Consider the following 21,181-nt stretch of genomic DNA (forward strand, 5'->3'; position numbering starts at 1 on the left):
CCAGCTCACGTCTGAATGTCCTCTATCCGGTAGAAACAGGTGAGCTATGGGTCTAATTACCAAATAAATATAATGAAATTTAAAGTAAACACAATCCCAGGCAATTTATAAAATGTACAAAACGAATGTCCCTCTTAAAAGAAAAAGAAATAGAGCTGGGTTAATTTCCCTTTCTGGCTTTTGGCATCATTCCATGGCCCAAGGCCATCCCTGCCAGGCCTCATCCATTTGTTTATCTTTTTGGAGAAACGCACTAATGGGGGGAGGGAGGGCACCTTTCTGCCTTCTTTATGTCTGAGTACAGCTGTCCTGGTTTGCAATAGAAATTTCAGTTTGCTTTTCACAAACACGAAGTTATTCTAAAGGAATAGGTTAGGTACCTTTGAGAATCACAGCATCTCTGTTTGGAAAAGCTCCAGGCCCCTTCTGGGAATTAGCTCATTTGTTCTTACAATATCCCTAGAAGGGATTCTGTGTTTTTTCCGCGGTAAGTCACTCCTCCACGAATCCTTGACAGATAGGTCATCGCTGACTAACTCTGGTGTGCTTGACTTCAGCTTTCTTGCTCCATAATCTGTGTGAGAAGAGAACACAGTGAGGTTAGCTGGGTATGCTGGCCACTAACTGCATGCTGGTGCTCTAGCTCTGGGGCCTGGTTCCCGGACTTGGCTTACCTGGGGCTTTTGATCAGAAAAACACCTTGATGCAAAGCAGGCCCTTTGATCCTGTTAGACAACATGCCCTGGCGATGCTCTAGTGAGCAGGGCCAGGAACCGCTGCCAGGAACCCAGGGCGAGGGTGGGACTCTCTTCTCCAGCTGCTCTGGTTCATTCAGTCTTTCTAGGGACATGCTGGCACATGGAGGCATCTGTCAGACCTGCTACTTCCTTGTCCCTTCGCCCCTTCTGTGTCTTTCCCTTTACTAAGAGATTCTAATTCCTGTTCTAGCTTATCTCACTTTTCCTCCCCATCTGAGAAGTTGTTTAACTGACTCATTAAGATAAGACAGACCTCGTTCAATGGCTTCTCATAGTAAATGTTAGACGAGCATGTTACACCAGAGCACTATAGTAACCTAAACTATCTGATGTCACTCTCTATTGTGGCGGCTTATCTCAGGTTAACTCAATAAACATGATGTCACAGGACAAGGGAAGCTAGTCTAAAATCTGTAGCTGATATTTAAAACAATATGTACTTCAATTCGCACACACAATGTTCACAAAATCAAGAAATCCTCATTTTCCATTTTCTGGCAAAAATTAAACCCTTGTTTTAAAATTTCATAACATCTATTAAAATTTCTGTCTCCAGATGAACTCTCTCCGAAGTCACCAATCTTCTGTCCTGTCCTGTCACCGGACACAGAGCATTATTAAACCCTGTCAGTGTCTTTCAGTGATTGAAAGTCACTATGGCCAGGCCTGTGCCTTCCTCTCCAGCCTCTTACAGTGCAGCTTTTCCAGTCTCTGGGTGTGCAACATCGTGTGTTCCCCTCACCAATCCAGCTGTTCATTTCTTACATGTAAATGAAGACTGTATCCAGAAAGGTGTTTTTTTAGAATGAGATTTTAAATTAGCATCTGTATGTATGTTCATACATAAGTATACACATACACACATCTGTGAACTTATGTAAAGTAGGTTTTCCACAAAAGCTGGACATTTTTAATAGTATTGGCTGCATTAATAGTATCACAGATATTATTATTTTTTCAATAATACCCACGTGCTATAGACCAGATCTGGAGTATCCACCAAAGATGAACTGATGGAAAGCTTGGTCCCTAGCCCATGGGGCCATTGGACAGGGTCTACGAGGAGGAACTTCTGTTACTAGGGTCATAGCTTTGAAGGAGATATTGAGACCCTGATTTTTCCTCTTCCCGTCTCTATTTCTGGCCATCATGAGGTGAAGAAGCCTTTGTTCCAGAATTTGGACATGTTGAACTCTGCCATCACAGGCCCAAACCCAGGGACAGGGTTATGGAAACATGGACTCCAGAAACAAGAGCCAAAATTAAAGATGTGATCTTTTAAATCGATTTTCTCAGGTATCATGTCCAAGTGTCAGAAGCGTGCGTACTCAGACTTAATCATTACACTAAAATCACAGTCATCCAATAATTGCCAATGTTTTCTACTTCCCAGACACACTCCTGCTGAACATGGCTTCCCTCGCCTGCACAGCTCACAGGTAATTTGATTTTTAAATACTCTGGCCTCCAGCTTGACAGAGAATGAGAATGACTTCAAACAACCAAATCATCAATGTAGCCATACTTCTTAAACTTTTGAGAGGTTGTCACCGGGGATGTGGTGGAGGTGGGGTGTGGGTTGAAGAGAAGAGGTGGGTCTCAGCAGCGCCCCCCAGCCCAGAAGGCTCTAATTCACCTGCAGTCTCTCTTTTCCCCCCACCCTCAGGGAACTGTATTTACAAACAGGGGGAAATGCAGCTGATAGTTTAGGCTTTAAGTAGGAGGACCATTTTTCCAATTGCAAGTACCCACTGAAAAGAGCAGCGATTTCTGCATGTGCCTCCCACTCCAATCTGCATTGTCTCTTTTTTCTTTCTTTTTTTTTTTTTTATTTAATATTTCAAGCCAGGGTCTCAGGTAACCCAGACTGTTTTCAACTCACTTTGTAGCGAAATCTGACTCAGAACTCCACATCCCCCACTTCCTAACTTCTTCAATTCTGTGACAATAGCACCTGTGACCACGCTTGTCTCTTTTTACTCCTTGAGACAAAATATCACTCAGTTACCATACCAGCCTAGCTTTAAAGTCCTTGTGTAGCCCAGGCTGCCCTTGGACTAGTGATCTGGTCTCAGCCTCCCATGTGTTTGGATTGCAGGCCTGTACCACCCAGCCTGATTACATTGTCTCTCACTGTGACTTCTATCTCAGCTCTCTTTAAAAGTGAGCTGTGCTTTACAGGCTGGCGGTGACATCACATCCGACACCTTAAAGCCGTTCTGAACGGCAGCGTGAGAATTACTTAGGCCGATTTTTGTTTCTTTAAAACATTTGCTGTGTGCACGTGTGCACATACAAGACGATGCTAACCACAACGACACACGTGGCAGTGAGTCCAGCACGCAGGAGCCCGTGCTCTTCTGCCGTATGGATCTTGGCTCAAATGCAGACAGCCAGGCTCTGTGCCTTTTACCTGCCAACCCATATCACCAGCTCCGTTAAGCTTCTTCCCAACCACTGATTTCATTTATTATTTTGCGATTTGGGGTGGCTTGCCTGCATGTATATCTGTATACTATGAGCACGCTCTGCTCCCCTGAAGGGAGAAAGGGTGTCTGATCCACAGTGAGCAGAGGTACTGCCAGTTGTGAGCTGCCATGTGGGTTCTGGGGATTGAACCTGGGTCCTCTGGAAGAGCAGTCAGTGCTCTCTGTCATTGAACTATTGATCCAGCCTCTGGGCTACTTTTAAAAGATTTAATTCCTGTTTAAATTAGAAAAGAATTTTCATACAATATATTTTGATCATATTCTTACCCCTCCCACCTCCTCCCAGATCCTCTCCATTTCTCTACCCACACAACTTCATGTTCTCTCTCTCTCTCTCTCTCTCTCTCTCTCTCTCTCTCTCTCTCTCTCCCTCCCTCCCTCTCTTTCTCTCTCCCACCCTCCGATACAGATGTCCAGAGGTAAGTTGGGGTCAGGCAGGTTCCAAGTTTCTGCGATTTTAAACAAATGCTCTAGGCACATTTGGAATAGAAACACAGACATCAATTTGAGAAAGGAAAGTAGGAAGGAAGAGAGTAGTGACTATGAGGAGTGTAATACGTGTTCTGTATGTAATAAAGGCTGGAATCCAGCTCCAATTCACCCAGCAGCCAAGAAAACAGGGATATACCATGGATCTCAAGGTTTATTTATTTATTTATTTATTTATTTATTTATTTATTTATTAGCTGAAACAAAACAAACAATTCCCGAAAGTTGTGTGTAAAAAGACAAACTTGTTCTAAGAACTAAGCTGGAGAGAGGAAAGTTTGCTTAGCACTTACCCTAAGAAACAACAAGCAATGGACTCAATAGGTACCTAAAGTTAATTTAGCAGAGGCTCCTCTAAGACTTAATCACGTAAGTCTGCTATTGGATGAAATGAGTTCAGTACGGCGGACTTCATTTAGAAATTGATGCAGCGGTTCATAAGTATTGCTCTCGTGTGAGCTAAGCTGTGCGGTGAACCGAGAGAGCCTTCCTAAATGGTGAGCCTACCTTTGAGGCAGTCTTATTAGAATTTCAGCACTCTAGACTCTCTGGGGAGAGACCTCATGGCATAAATGAGGAAACAGTTGCTCAAAGAACATGATGGGGATTTTACCCTGAAATTGGCCAATAATACCGGCTGTAGAGCCTGGGACCTATTTACTATAAATTTCTTTTTCTTAACCAATTCTTATTTTCACATTTGGTCACTAACATCAAGAATTAAATTTTCCAGCAGGTTGAATTTTTTTACTCCCTTCAGCATAATTTGGTGGCTTAATAAACTTTTAATATGTGCTAATTTCCAGAGTTTTGTGGTTTAGGGTGCATATGTCTGTGTTCTTACTCATATATGTGAGCAGGTATGTGTAGAGAGCGAGTGAAATCCTGTGGGAACATGGATGGTTTGATGTGGGCATGGCCATGTCAAGGACGTCAGTGCCTCAGACCCATGAGAAATGGCAAAGTCCTCCCTGGGTGAGGCTCAGTGAGATGGCAAAGTCTTCCTCTTGTCCATGTGCAGACGGTGGCAGGGTGTGCAGAAAATGGCCACCTTAGCTTTCTTGCCCTGCTCTTTACTGCCTGAAGATTGCTCCCCTATGGACGGCTCCTACCGAGATTAGTTAAGGCTGCCTCCTTGTTCAGCTGTAAGTAACAACTGTGCGTCCCTGTATATCTGCTTGGAATGGCCCCCTCCTTATTCAGCTGTATGTGACAGCCCTGCATCCCTGTTTATCTGTATGTAATAGCCCTTCCTCCTTGTTCAACTGTATGAAATAGCCACACCTCCATGTTCAACTGTATAAAATAAACACATGGAGCTTCCGGGGTACTGCAGCTTCTCCATGAGAGAGCCCAGCTTATCTGATCCCAGCTTTTCTATGTGTCCACGCAATTTTTTTCCTTTTCTCACCCCCTCACCTCCCCAGTGAGGTCTATTCCTGAAGTCATGCAGAGTGCAGCAGCTCACCATATAATTTTTAAAGACAGGATCTCCCAGTGAATCTAGAGCTCAAAACCAATCTACTAGACTGACTGGCCACCTGCTTCTGGGAATCCGTCCATCTCTCTTCCTACTCCAGGTCTCGAACACTGGACTTACACACAAACCCTGCTCTGCCCAACCTCTTAGGTGGGAGCTGGGATCCAAACTCAGGCCCGCATGCTTGCACAGCAAGAACTTTACCTGCTAAGCTGTCTCCCCAGACTCCCTCCCTGTGTTTCAATATTTTTATTTTACTGGAGGTTCATTGATTTTACTATACTTCTACCTCCTTGCTTTGTCCTTTAGTTTGGGCCATTTGTGCTATTTTCTTTACTTTCAACACACTGTGTCTTCCTTTGTATTTACAACATAATACTGCTTCGGAACTTTCCAGTTCAAAATCAGTCCTGCCACTCAGTGGCCCAGAAAACCTCGCCTCCTCTGTACTTTGTGCAGAGACCGAGGCGGCTCAAAGCTGCTCACGATGGACTCCAGGGCAGTGTTCACGTGAGGAAGGGACAATCCTGTTCGACTTCTGTAGCTAGGTAACAGCCCCACCTCCACCTGCTCAGCTGATTTCCAAACCTGAGGTCTTTGTCAAGACGGTGGCTTTAAATGACTGAGATGGCAGGAAGGGAAATGCTGAGCAGTTGCCAAGGAAACCAGCCACACATCCAGCCTCAGTGTCCCCACCATTCGCCTTGGAGCAAATTTGACTCCCTTCATGGTGGTCTGTGGTCACTTAAAAGCTGAAGTTTCTTTTAGTTCTATAGAATTTCCTTTATTGCTGTGCTCTCAGCATGCTCTAGTCAGGAGATTCACAACTAAATGTACCTTTTAGAAGAGCAGCTTATTAACCCTTGAGTCCTAACTTGTGGTACACCATGAACATATTCAAAATATTTTCCCTGTCCTAAACTTTGCATTGCATGTGATCTAGAAAACAACATCAACAACAAAACATCAAACAAGCAAACAAAAACATCAATAACAACAACAAAAACCATCAGTTTATATCGTGATTCAAAGAAGTGAGATATAATAATTAAAAAACCAAACACATCTAAGTATTTCCTTTAAAAGTTTTATTCATTTTTGCTGGACAGTGGTGGCATACGCCTTTAACCCCAGCATTCAGGAGGTAGAGGCAGGTGAATGTCTGAGTTTGAGGCCAGCCTGGTCTACAGAGCAAGTTTCAGAAAAAAAAAAAAAGTTTACTCATTCTTAAGCATGAATCTACACTTCTTATGAATAGCTCATGTTTTTTTCTAGAGCATTATCCTTAATTTTAATACCAAAAATAAGTATCAAATATTGAATTTATCAATAAAACAACTTCGGATTGGAAAGGATCTTTCAGGCCATCTAGCTTATAACAGGGCCCTTAAGACACAGCATCAGAATCACCTAGAGGCTTCTTGTTAAAAGGCAGCTTTCCCAGCCCCACCCCAAAGCTGCTGCAGCAACTGGGCTGGGTGAGGCCTGCTTTGCATTTCTGACAAGCACAGAAATGCTGATGACACTGTTGGTCAGAAGCCACGAGCACCATGACAGTGCCCAGTTTATTGAATCAGTACAAGAGAGGAAACAGAGCAGAGCACGGGAACCATGGTGGAGAAGCAGGGAAAAGAGAGAAAGGAAGCCCCCACAAGTAAGGAAACCAAATCTGGGCAGGGGCCACCGTGTTGTTTTGAGAAATGATCTCATATAGCCCAGGCTTGTTTCTAGTTTACCTTGTACACTTGATTCTCCTGCCTCCTCTCCGCAAGTATTGTGGTTACAGACAGGCATCAACACAGCCAGCAATATTTTGTTTTTATTGTTTAAAGATAGAAGCACGCCCACCACACACACACACACACACACACACACACACACACACACACACACACACACACATGTTCTATGCATATATGGAATATGTCTCTCATTTTAATGACTTCTCAGAAATGACAATCACAGCTTCCTCTGGCTCATTTATCTACTCAATGTCCCGCAGTGTGATTCCACTGAACCTGGAGCCTTGAACTGATTGATGGCAGTGCTTCACGGAAGCCACCGATGGCTTTCTGTCTCCCTGCCTCCAGCCTGATTGCCATACAGCCTATTTTAGTCCCACCAGCCAGAGTAATCTTGGGAGAAGAGAAATTTAATCACATCATTCTTCTGCACAGAACCCTACAGCAGCTGTGTAGAAAATGTTTGAAGCCCTTGCGTTGCCTGCAAACTGGCTTCTGGCTGTCCTTCATACCTGGAAGCATACAGGCTGTGTTTCCCTGAAATCCTTGCTTCTCCCTTAGGAAGCTGAAAAACCTAGAACTTACTTCACATGCTGTTCAGAGTTTGCCTTGTTAAAGAGACCTGCTCATCCCTCAGTTCCCACCCTCTCCACAGGCCCTGTCCTCTGAGCATGTGCTACATACCTTATTTGTAACACCAATTACTCCTTTTCTGCCTCTTGAGATGGCATGTAGTTCTCACAAAAGCTGGACTATTTGCCCAATTTGGGGAACCACTCCATTCACCATCCAGCCAATGTTTTTGGAACAGTGCATGGCACGCGCTAAGTGCTCAATACATTTTATTTGAATTGCTGAGTATTTTAAGTTTTTTCCTCAAAACATTTCATGGCGCAGCATTTAGAGTTAGTATTAGGAAATTTACCCCATACTTTTGAAAGTCCCGTTTCCTATGTTTCAGACATTGTATGACAATCACACAAGAAAAAAGGAAATGCGCATTGAGGTAGAGTATGTTAAGTAAATAAAGTAGTTGGTCCACCCATTAGGATGGAAAAACAGGAAGAGGACTCATGACAATAACAAGGCCCTTCCTTCCAGGTACAGTATGTTCTCATCATGGAGTCCTATTCAATCCAGATCAAATATTCATTATAATCCTGTGTACCCCAAAGATAAACCCGTAACTATGCTACATTTACTAGATTCTCTTCACAATAAAGCAACCTGGGGAATGAATGCTTCCCTCTAAGTTCAGTGAACTTTTCTTGGGAAAAATGACCAGCTACTCTGAAAACATTAATCCATCTACTCCACCAGTAAAAGTGGTCTACTTTCCCTTCCCCTGCAAAGCTTCTGGAGTCTGGTTTCAGGGTTCTAATATTCTGCTTGGTTCGAGTCCTGCCTTGGGGGACATTGCACACCGATTCCAAATCAGAAGTCACCCCTGCCTTCTTCAGGCCTCTCAAAGTACACGCCTGTTGTGTTTGAATTAAACAGTAATTAAAGCACTGTCTCCCGTTTTCTTGGTGGGTGCCTTTCTCCATTTGCTAGGAGATTCCTTGAGGAGAATGCTCAGTGATTGCTCGCTATAACCAGAAAACTGCTCAATGAATATCCACAGAATACCATTACCTAATTTGAATTCTGAAAATGTCTGTTTAACATAAATCCACTGATCCCATAAAAAGACTCAGCACTGGAATTGTGGTGCCAAATTTTGAAATAATAATAATATATTGAGTATGCGACCTTAAATAAAACATATCATCCATAAAAATTATTTTGACTTTTGTAGCTGAAGTTTTCTCTGGTCCTGCCCAGCCCCACAGACCCGGCAGCCACTTATAAAATAATCACTCAGAAGCTTATATTAATTATAATTGCTCAGCCATTAGCTCAGATTTATTATTGACTAGCTCTTACACTTAAATTAACCCATAATTCTTATTTATGTTTAGCCTAACAGGGCTTGGTACCGTTTCTCAATTCTGCCTTCACATTTTGCTTCCTCTGTGTCTGGTTGGCAACTCCTAACTCAGCCTTCCTCTTCCCAGAATTCTCCTTGTCTGTTTATCCTGCCTATACTTCCTGCCTGGCTACTGGCCAATCAGCATTTTATTTATCCACCAATGGGAACAACACATTCACAGCATGCAGAGCACCATCACCCATCAGACTCTTCTTCCTTTTTCAATGTTTATGTTAGCATCTAGAAAACTTAAAGGCACATGTGTGGGCCTTGTTACAGTTCTACTGGATAAATGCCTGCCTGGTGAGGAGATTTCTCCTGCTCCATCACCCTCCTGCAAACTTCTGTCCATCCCATGTTCCTGAGCAGTGCATGGAACATGCGAAGTGCTCATAAAGCACAAAATGTATTACTTCAGAGAGGGCTCTTTCCTTTTCTAAGGAGTTTGAGGAGGGAGGGTATTTCTCTCTGGATTGACAGTTTTCTCTTTCCTTCAGTCAGATTGTTGTTTTTGTCTTTAGGGCATAAGATTTTTGTACGAAGAAATACCGGCGTGAACAAAATGACTTTGCCCTGAGCAAACATGCTGGGTGTGAGTGCAGTGGAGCAAAACCCACATTTAAATCTGAGTGCAACAGAATTATGGGAAGCTTTCTGTTTTCAAACACATTGGCAACACCGTGAAGGAAAAGTAATCAACATACTCAGAAAAATGGCCAGTCCTTGATCCCTCCACCTGCCGCAACATCAGCCATCTTGACAGCCCTGTGAGTCGCCCTTAGCTGCATTTCTTCTACTTCTCTCTGGTACTGTGTGCTTTAGGCAGTTTCTTTCCAGGCAAACACAGACTGTTTACTGACTGTAATCAAAATGACAGCACACTGTTTTCACAACCGAGTGCTGGGAGTCGATTGCCTTTTCCACTTGGCAACCTGAGGACACTTTGGATCTGGGATCTCAGGGTACAACTTGTTTGTGTCCCTTCAAGATGGCGATGTTGGCCACCCCACAGCCACTCAGGCCCCACTTTGAGGTTTAAAATGTAGAAGATGGGGGGGAGAGTTATCTACTCCCAAGTGGCGAGGCTTTGACCATTTCCTTCAGATCAGTGCAAGTGGCAAACCCTGCTGAGGGATGAGATGATTTGAGAAGTACTGAATTGTGTGCTGTGTGATCCTTCATCAGCCAATGGCCAAGCACATGGGGAGGCATTCTCTGACAAGAACGTCCTGAGAGTAGATGGCTCTCACATCCCAGGGCCAGGTCACCTAGTGATGGTACACAGAAGGCTATGCAGCATGACAGAGTGGGTAACTTAACTCATGGCCTTCAGAAACAAGGCTTAAGAAGGAGATCATGGGGGCGGGGCACATATAGGTTATAAGTCAAGCAACCTGTGTTCTAGACTGACTATTCTCTGCTCTCACTTGCTAGGGTGTATACTGAGGACTCAAAAATCTCAGATATTTAGTGTCTATACCCAAAGAAGAAGGAAGAGAGAGAAAATTGGTTTTAATTTGGATGGCCCCTTTTACCTGTGAAAATTCTAGGTCTGTGTTCATCTCTTCTGAAGTTAGAGATGGTGAATATAGCATTACCCGGTGTTCTCAACAAAGGTCACTGGATCCTGCTGCAAAAAAATTTCCTGAGACAAGAGTGCTATAGCAAGTAGAAGGTGTGTGTGTGTGTGTGTGTGTGTGTGTGTGTGTGTGTGTGTGTGTGTGTCCTGGTTTTGAGATAATTTTAGTGAACTGGGCACTTGCCAAGGTCCTTTCTATTGTTACTTACATCTGCTTGTTGGTGAATAAATACTATGAAAGCCTTTTAGAAAACATAATTTTGAATCCTTTCTAGATGTAAACATTGAATATCTGCCTATTCAATTCTGTACACATAGTTTTTCGTGAAATTATGTTATCAAATCCTCTTCTCAGGAACTCTATACAAATGACAGTTTAAAAAAAAACCCTACAAAACATTAAGTCTGCTTTTTGGTGAAATATTGCTAGTCACTTGGTTAAATCCCCTTAAAAGATAACCCTTTGAACTAAAGAAAACGTAAAAATGCGATATCTTTGCAAGGATCAGAATTCAGGACCAAGAGAGTCTGCAACTTTCTTTCTTGTCATTGAGCATAACAGTGGCACTAAAATAGAGCAAAGAGACTGTGCGCATTGGCCTGATTTAGGTGTGGATGATGCCACTTACTGCGGTGGGAAGCCAGAGAGGAAGGGCTCCGCATGTAAAGACCAGAGGGATGCTGGTCATCTTTTGCAGACAAAGAAGAGCCATTATGCCACAGGTAAGTGAGATTTTATCTTAGAATTACAATGGCAAAGTGTTCCAAGGACATTAGATGGTCTCTCTATCTTCACCCTTCTAAAAACAAAGAACCCAGTAAGTAAGAAGTTGGTTGGAGCAGGCAGGAAGCATAGGGGGAGCTTAAGAAGAGCAGAAATGAAAGTAGATATTTTACCATATGCCAGGTATCCCATCAAGGATGTGGGTGATTCAGAAATTCTGAATGGGACACTGTGGTCACTCACTCTCCAAGTGCCCACCCTACTCCACATTTTAAAAATTCATAGGTTCTTTCTTAGAGCTATTTCAGGTTTTAATTGATTGGAAAGTGTGGAAATTTCCCACATCAAGTGTCCCTTCCTGCATCTTAAATATTTAGTGTTCAGGGTTTTTAATCAGAAAGAAATTGAGAAAATAATCAGTAATAATTTCTTTGTGCATAAAACTTCCCAGATAACTTTCTTGTGTGAACCTGACTGTCAAAAAATATTTTTTCTTTCTCATTAGATTGATATTGTCTAACACCAGTATCACTACTGTGCACGTAAGAAAATGCACATTACAATGACTTAAAATAGCTTTGGCATGCCAAGTAAAAACCATATCTAACAGGTGCATGGGAGGTAGCCCTAGTTTTCCCGGTGATATGTCTTGACTTTTCTATGTTAATTTGCATGAATAGCCACATCATAATTTGCATATGCTCTACTACTTTCCATTGACTCCTGAACTTTCTTTTTCAAAATGTACAAATGATATTGAGTAGAAAGTTGAAACGCTCACCTCATCCAAATCAAATTCATTCTTATAGCAGACACCATGTTGGTAGGGGGGAATGGGTACATCAAAAATAAGTGTATTTTCTACACTGTCAACTAACTAGTTTAAGGTGGCCCTTCTTTGGTCTTTCATTATTATTAATACCTCACTGATTTAATATTTGTAGTTTCACTGTGGATTACTGCACTATTTTGTGTGTAATAGAAAGATACATCTTTTAAGGTAAGTAATCTAGTCCCAGTGTGCGAATCCAAGTACTGTGCCAGACACTTCCATCATAAATCAGACTTTGAACATGGTAATGCGTTCCCTGCACTTCTCACAGAAACACCAATTACCTGCATTGAAGGATAGATAGTCTCATCCTAAGATTCAGTGACTTTCTCTATATGCTGGTCACTAACTTGACGAACAGAATGTTAGGGGATGGATATGTAGCCCCATTAAGGAGTAGTGTTGAATGATGAGGACCCAACTATGAGAAAGGGCAGGATATAAACTGCTCTAAAGAGCAGAGCATGCTCTCCCCTCGGAGCAGACTGTGACAACCAACATAGAGAAGCACCTAAGGTGTTAACCAGGAGGTGTCTCTTTAAGGAGCTGAAAAGCTGACTCACCTGAAGAATGGAATACCTTTTTAGAAATACAGTTAATTATTAACCTACTTAGCGATTATATCAATTCCCTTTCTTCTCAGAAACACCACTTTCTGGAAAAAAAAAAAACATTTAACCAAGTGTTTTTGGCTTCAACTTTTTTTTAATTGTTCTACAGAACCTGACTTTCTTCTAAACCTTCCAAGAATTACAGTTTCAAAACATTGGAAATCAAAGCATCTGATTGTAAGCTGGATGGCTTGGATATTTAAAAGTGGTCAACAGAGCCACTCCTTTCTGATTACTTAAGACTTAATTCTCAAGACAGAGATTCATAAAGAACAGAATAACAAGGCTGGGGGAATCTATGGTCCAGTGAGTTGAAGTTCACTGATGGCTACTGTCCAGTGTGTGCAATGGTCTATGTAAATATTTAATATAAACTTAGGTGAGGTCAACTTTCAGAGGTAAGGGTAAGAACTTACCTGTCTGAACTAAATATCAACTCATTTAGTTCCATTATTCCCTTTATAGGAATGGATATAAGTGCATTGTTTGTTATTCCCTTAGTTATCTCTAATGTCTTTAAGTAACACATACCCAGTCATTAGCATCTTAGCATTGGCAAGCCATGGCTTTCAACTCTATTTAAGTTCTCTCAAACCACACTTTTTTTTTTTAGCTTTACTTTATTTTTCCTGCCTTCTTTTAGTTAACTGATGTTAAAAATCTGGCTGCGTATTTCAAACATGTTTCCAGGGCTTTTAAACATACTTTGAAACCTAAGACTTAACCCAAGAAAATCCAATTGAATTGGCCAAAGGAGCAGGCAAGCATTGCCCTTCCAGTTACCCATTCGGTGTGTTCACAGCTGTGGGCTGGGCTGAATAAACCCCAGGCACCCAACATGTTTCTGTATCTTTTTCCTTTTAGTTACTTCTTGTTGTTGACTTTTCAACTAATGAGGTTTCAGAAATCTGTATTTATTGCTTTTTTCTTTTTTTCCCTTACTTTTCATTTACTGGCTAGGTTCGCATTCTAAAGACAGGTATTATAATGCAGTATTACTTGGGCTGTGTGAGAGTATACATAATGATCGTAAATTCTACTTTTGCTTCTTCCTCCAATACTGATTTGATTTATATCAATTTATATACATATACATATATATATATATATATATATATATATATATATATATATATATTCACATTGGTGGTAGAGCCTAGCACAACTGTTGGGAGCTGATGGTACAGAAGGACTGAAGGATTTCTTGGGTTGGAATGGAGTTAAGTGGTAGAGCACATGCCTAGTATGTGGGAGACATTAGATTCAAGCTCTAGTAGTACACACACACACACACACACACACACACACACACACACACACACACACAGAGAGAGAGAGAGAGAGAGAGAGAGAGAGACAGAGACAGAGACAGAGACAGAGAATGACAGAGAGAGAAACACAGACACAGAGAGAGACAGACAGACAGACAGAGACAGAGAGAGAGAGAGAGAGAGAGAGAGAGAGAGAGAGAGAGAGAGAGAGAGAGAAGGAATTTACCTTAACTAAATAGGTACTAACATATTAATTAACTAATTGGTAACATGAAAGTTGCTTTTAGGACTTTGAGACTATATATGATTTAGGACGTGTATACACACAATCAGTGACATTGCAAAATTCGCAGCTAAAAGATGTGTGCATTCCCTGTATATAAAACTTTAAAAGATACATCTCAATAGCTTTAGCACAGAGTCGAAATGGGTGTATTATAGGGAACCAACTAGCCCACCAGGAGCAAGATGTAAACAGCATGGGAAGCATTAACAGCAACAACAACAGCAAAGGTGGTCCCGACTCTATTTAAAGTGATATGGCACTAGAAATGTCAGTGGGAAAAGCAGAGACCCAGGAGGGATTTGAAACGAAAGAGATGGCACAATAGTGGGCAGCAGGCCAGGGCTGCAGCTGCCCACGAGGAGTCTGGGTACCAACATGGCAGTGCTTCCACATAGGGTCACTCGGTTCCTTCTCTATCAGGCTTGTTTTGTCTCTGGCAAAAACACTGGTTGGACTGGGGAAAGGGATGACACATGGAATAACCAGATTCATCCTGTAGGTGTTTTCTGCTGACTGGGTCCTTTATCATAAGTAAATTGAAGTTGATACCCATACAGAGAGAGGAATTCTCTTAAAACTCTGGCTTTTTTTTTTCTTTTCAGAGAAACCACTCAATCCAACAGTCCCCTAGATAGGACATGGCACTCTCTCCTTCTAGAATGGCTTGACAGGAACTTCCTGGCTCCTTAGTCTCATCATCAACAGCTTCACTAATTCCTCAAACCCACTTTGTCTGTACATAAGTCTGTGTCCCTTTCCTTGGGCTTCGTCTGCTAAGGTCATTCCCACCATGGTCTCCTAGAATACTTGGGAACATCTTAAGATAGACAGAAGACATTTCATAGAAGTAAATGTCACACACAGACATCAAGAAGTCAATAAATAAGTAAATAAATAAACAACAAGTGACCAGTTCTCAGACAGAGGCTTAAGCCCACAACGTGTGTACCATTGAACCTTTTGCAAGAACATGCCAGTCACAATGCCACTTAGTAACAAGAATTGTGATTTAATGAATTACTCCAACCCAAACTCTTGGGGAAGTAAAAGTACAAAACGTTCTGCATAACTCAAGAATAAAGTATATTCTGACTACCAGGAGATTAAAATTCCCCAAAGGAAACTTCTTGGCAGAAAAATGGCCAAAGTTATTTAAAGAGTGACTTCCCATCCTTGAATTCACCCACTGACTAAAACAATATTAAATCACTCTATAATTATGTAGGGACCATCATTTCTCTTACTTTGCTCCAGCAAGGAACTTGATCACATGGAGGGCTTCCTGCATGGAATCTCAAAAAGGGCAAAAGTCTAACTCAATTATTATAAAAATAAGAGAGACTTTTAAAGGGATTTTTGAACTTTGGCAATCCCTGAAGATGCCCAAATACAGTCACATACATGTTTATCTGTACTCACTTTAATATTTCCTTTTAATTGTTCTTTATTCGTACATTTTGGGCAAAATTTTCTTTCTATAATTTTCTTTAACTTCAAATCCAGAGTGAAAGAGATGGGGATCTAAAAAAATAATCTATCAATAGTTGGCACATTGAAACTTACGTGTCCAGTTGAGTAGATATTCACATTAAATTTTGGAGAATTCTACTGAGGTTAATGACATATTCAGATAAAAACTCAAACTTCAGAGACCCAGAGAGCCAGAGCAGATGTGGCAGTTCATAGAACAAAGAACCTCTCTGCCTTGTAAGGAAGAGAACTTTTATTATTGTTGCACAGTTAACAAGGTGGAAATCAGTATTATTTTGCCCTGAACTTGGTGGCTACCACTTGTTATATCCCTCTAAAGTGCAAAACGGAGGAATGTGCTAACTCCACCCCAAAGTGAAACATATTGTCAGGTAAAGGTGACCTGTGAAAGCTGCCGGTCAAATCGAGGCGCCAGATTCAGTTACAGCAGTTCTCACTCTTTTCCTTTCCCAAGTTTCTGAATACACACACGGATAGGAATTCGGATGCCTTGCTGCATACTGGCTGCCTGTGGAAAGTGTCCATGGGACAACATTCAAATAGGAGTAAAAGCAAATTTGAATTGAAGTTAATAGAATAGAACCTAAAAGTAGTGGAAGTAACTGTTTCTGTTTTAAATTGTATTTCAGGAGCAGGTGGGCAACTGACCCGCATTGTTTTGTAGAATGAATAACACAGCCAAGCATACCAGTGCAGAAATGAAGAACATATTTTTAGATGACAAGTGAGACATTGCCACCGAGTAAGTTCACAAAGTTTCTAAGCATGACAGATAACAAGAAATAGTCACGTGCACAGCCACTCAGCCACTATCTCATCATATGCTCATTTCGTTGGAAGAAAAAAAAAATACATCATTACTTACTTGCATTTACAGATGGTTTCAGATAAACTTCACCCTGCAATTAAGGACTCACAGGAGCTAGGAAGGAGCGGGAGCCAAGAGAAATGACTAGCTACAGCAAGCTCAGTGCATGTCCTGCTGAGAAATCTTACCCTCCAGTTGCTAAGCCTCCCCGCTTTCGGCCATCGGCTCTGTGCTATCCTGAGTCCATTAAGTCATCCTGGCTGCCATGAAGATGGAGCTGACAGCCCAGTTACTGGAGTCAGTTTAAAGAGGCCCAGGGTGGTTGAAGGAAAGGATTAGGAGGCCTGGGGTGCTGAAAGGTCACCCCAGCTCTAGCTCCCAGAGATCCCTGTAGCACACAGCTGTCAGGAGTACGACGCTGCACTTAGAGAGTCTTTGGGGAGAAGCGGGGCCTTCATAGCCTGTCAACAATTTCATCAGGCATATTTTGCCTTCCCACCTTTCACTGTATCCCTAACAGGATTTAAGCCCAGAGAGTTTGTGACTCAGTTATGAGCCAGGACGTTTCTGAGGTTTAGGTGCTATAATCTGATTATCATAGGATTATAGAAATTACTTGTTTTTAAAATGTGATTTCTCACAAAACATAGATTGCCTGTGTGAGTCCTCCCAGAGGCCTCTTGTCTGAAAGGCAAGTCCTATTAAGGTAAAATGAAATAAAGTCCTTGGATTTGATTTTGCCAAAAACATAACAGAAAACAAGCAAATAAACACAATGCAGTCCATAATGACACCCAGGGACAGGAAGAAACATCTTCTAGAAGCTCCAGGAACTCTCCAGAAAGTGCCTTGGATGTCACCACTAACTCACAATGTCATAGTTGACACATCTGTCTTGCTGATGTTTAGCCAAGGCCCTCTTCCAACTTGACAGTTACCCACTGCTAAGCTACAGAATTCCTTGTGGTTTCATCCCCACTTCCTGTGGCAGTAGAAGGTATTTCATCACTGGCACTAATAATAGCAATGATACCTGTTCCTTTCCGTGGGTGTTGGGGTGGCAGATTCGAGAGGAAGGAGGAAAAGAGGCAATCACATCCTAACATCCGCACTAAGCCCTGAACAGAACCTATTTCATTTCCTCGGTTTTCTCAGTAGGCTCATTGTGGTTGACATATTGTGCACCCCAATAAACTTATCTGGGGGTCAGAGAACAGAACAGCCACTATATTAAACATAGAGGTTAGGCAGTGGCAGCACACACCTTTAATCCTAGCATTCTAGAGGCAGAGATTCATCTGGATCTCTGGGAGTTCAAGGCCACACTGGAAACAGCCAGGCATGGTGGCACACACCTTTAATCCCAGGACTTGAGATCTCATGTCTTTGCTTGGGAAAGACACACTCCTTTAATCCCAGGAAGTGATGGCAGGAAACAGAAAGGTATATAAGGCGTGAAGACCAGGAACTAGAGTTTTTTTTAAGCTTTTAGGCCTTTGAGCAGCAGTTCAACTGAGATCCATTCGGGTGAGGACTCAAATGCCTTCAGTCTGAGGAAACACGATCAGCTGTGGAGTTGGCAAGGTGAGGTTGGCTGTGGCTTCTTTCTGCTTCTCTGATCTTTCAGAATTTACCCCAATACCTGGCTCTGTGTATTTCATTTATAAGACCGTTTAGCAATTCATGTTACAGCTCATCCTTGTTTTCTTGACAATGCAATAGAGTGTCCAGGAGTTAAATTACTTTTTTAGGAAACAGTGAAGCTGTTTCTGCCTGCCAGGCTAGTTACCACTTCTCCATTCACTCCTTGGTGTTTCTACCAAAGAAGGAACTTGGCCAACGACCGCGAAAATGTCTCCACCTCTCTGTTTTTCTCCCCTTGTCATACATGAGTTGGGGGAACCAGGGAGAAGTGCGAATGAATTAGAATTGGTCTTTGACTCCACTTCCCGACTATGACAGGCAAGAGAAATGCACTTCTGCAGTAGCTGGAGTCCTTTTGGAATCTACAGAGCTCTTAAGTGTAGAACCTAAACCATGCCCCCCTTTCCAGCTCAGAGCTGAACATACTTGAATCCACTACATGAAAAAAAATTAATATATGTCTGGATCTTGTAAATGAAATCACCATTACATTTTTGTAAAGAAGGAAATACTCTAATTTGCTTTAGATGGCATGTAATCAAAACGTTTCATTTCTGAAGACTTCCAAGAGCATGTTTTGCAAGGTGAAGAGATGTGTGCACATGGGCTTTTCACATTATGACCATATGTATAGGTGAGTAACTAAGGGAGATGAGCAACTAGAGAAATGAGCAACTAAGGAACCATTGAAACTTTCGAAACAAAACAAAAGGTAACATTCAGGGTCCAAATATAAACATCCATTCATAAATATAAACCAGTCCAATCAACCAGCTCTGGCATTTACAAAGAACAAAGTTACTCACATCCAGTCACCTGCAGAAAGGCATGGTGTGTACTGTACAATACATCTGAGCCAATTAACATTTATTTCTGAAAACCCTCTCCAAGAGAACACTTTTCTTTATGTCCTATAGTTGGAGTTCTTCTGAAATACACAAGACCAGGACTTTCCTCTGAGGCAGACACTATTTTGAAATGTTTTAAGGGGGAGTATTATTGCCACTCAACATAAATTACTAAGCGAGATCCCTTGGTTTGTTCACCACATGATGAGGAAACATACTTCAGGTACCTCCACGTCTGTTTTTAAGGCCCTTTGTTTGGTACAGACTGAAGCCTGGGTTGAAATTACAGGTCTTTATTTCTCACAGGGTGCATGCTATTCAGAACAGATTGGATGAAATATTTCCATGCAGATTCTCATAAACACTAATGCCTTCATCTTTGTCCTCACAAGGGACACTGCACTCCCCATTGTGTATGTATACATACATACACAATATGTACATGTAAAGCTGTCTAATCTTAAAAACTTGTCTTTCAACTATTGCCTGTGGGTTTTCTGGTAATGTGGTAATGGTGTGATCGCTAACTAAATGAAACATTATGAGCATGGTGTGAAATATTTTAGTGACAACCACAGACTCTACACAATGGAAATTATTCTCATTTAGTCTCAAACGGGTTTTCCAGGTGATTGGTAATACTAGGACTAATAGCAAAAGCCAATCATGAAATGTTCCAGGAAAAAAAAATTAACCTACCCATCTATCCAGCTTATGGGACACAAAAAGGTACCAAAACAGGGCGTTGTGGAACATACAGGAATCTTTGGATCGTTTCGTCTTTAGCAAATCCTATGTATTTAACGTTGCTCTTGGCAATCCCCCTCCCTCTAGGCTGCCAGATTTCGAAGAAAAAATGATAATGTCTAAATAGCCAAACACCTCTGTATTGTAACTGCCTGCATACATGGCCTCTCCAAAGCTGCTGAATAAAAAAACTAAGACACAGGAAAGATAGTTCAGATTTCACTACACATTCATGATTTAAAGGTGCCGGACGTGGTGAACACTTAAATAGGTGGTGTATAGTCATGAAATCCAGTCGCTTGGCATTAAGTCTAACCAAACAGATGTTCTCTCAATACAATGAACCCCAAACATCTGCTTGTTTCACACACACGCTCCTTAATCCCTAGTCTGTATTGTAAGTCACCATTTCCAGACAGAAGCTCTATTTCCTTTGAAAAAATAAAGGAATAGTAAGCAGTTTACAAATCAAATGATGCCTTTAGTTCTAATAATTTACATTTAAATATTGGGCTAAAATATGGCAGCATGAAGAAGGATTTTAAAATGAGAAGAAGATCTGGCGGCTAGATTCTGCGGTGCAAATAATGAAATGTTTTGTCAGCTTACCTGATGGAGAGCCTTGGGAATCACAGCTCAACAAAGGCCAGCATCCAAGATGGTTAGAATGGAGCGTGCCACCCCCTGCAGCGCTTCAGATTTGGGCCACAGGGATTTGCAAATTCAATTTTTTTTTTCTTGCTTTCTCTGTGGACATGAAAACAAAGGGACCTTTCCAGAATCCTCTCTGCTTATGCCTCCGCTTCCTGTTCTGAGATTCACTCTATGGTACCCAACATATATCAGAAAACGGCCCTGGAAGGCGGAAAAAAAAAAAAAAAAAAAGCTGGCAGCACCCAACGTGTTACCGCCATCTACTGGCAGACACACGCAATTGCGCAAACGACAAAACATTCCTATTATTCCTCATCTGTTTGGAAGGCAGGAGGTAAACCTGTATGGAAACATCATGAATCACGAAAGGTCCCCACGGTGACAGCAGTGAGGTGGTGGAAGCGAGGGTAACCTAGCTACCATGCGAGTGTGGCGACGCTTTATTTTTTCTAGATTTCTAGTTGTTTGATTAGAAATCATAAGTGTTTTAAAACCTAGGAAGTTTTGTTCAAAATTAGCTTCTTAGGTTTTCTAATATGTTATACACAGGTTTTTAGAAAGCCTTCGCTAAGTCCGCTCTTTTGAGATTTTTTTTTCAAGGTGGAGTATCTGGCGTCTTAGAGAATAGTGTAATATATATCCAGGCGTAATCTTTTCGTGTTGTTGTTTTTTGTTTTGTTTTTATTTTGGTAAAACGCCAAAAGTAACATATGAATGTAGGAAGATTCTGTATCTCAATGAAGCTAGCTAGTTTTG

At 41.6% G+C, this 21,181-nt stretch overlaps 1 protein-coding gene across 7 annotated transcripts in view; it reads right to left on the reverse strand.

The window, feature by feature from the left end:
• The window catches only part of Scn3a (sodium voltage-gated channel alpha subunit 3), a 112,065-nt gene extending 91,452 nt beyond the window's left edge, over positions 1-20,613 (reverse strand). For 6 of the 7 annotated variants that reach the window (XM_052726500.1, XM_052726498.1, XM_052726497.1 and 3 more), the window contains exons 1-2: positions 20,381-20,612; positions 381-574 (exon numbers count right to left, since the gene is read on the reverse strand). The gene's annotated coding sequence lies outside the window, so the exon portion shown is untranslated. Of the gene's footprint in view, positions 1-380; positions 575-20,380 lie in introns of all 7 variants that reach the window. The other variant, XM_052726496.1, reaches the window with a different exon arrangement.
• Positions 20,614-21,181: the final 568 nt, after the last annotated feature.

Source organism: Peromyscus californicus, unplaced genomic scaffold, assembly GCF_007827085.1.
Source record: "Peromyscus californicus insignis strain IS unplaced genomic scaffold, ASM782708v3 Scaffold_7__1_contigs__length_154581171, whole genome shotgun sequence".
Lineage (NCBI taxonomy): Eukaryota > Metazoa > Chordata > Mammalia > Rodentia > Cricetidae > Peromyscus > Peromyscus californicus.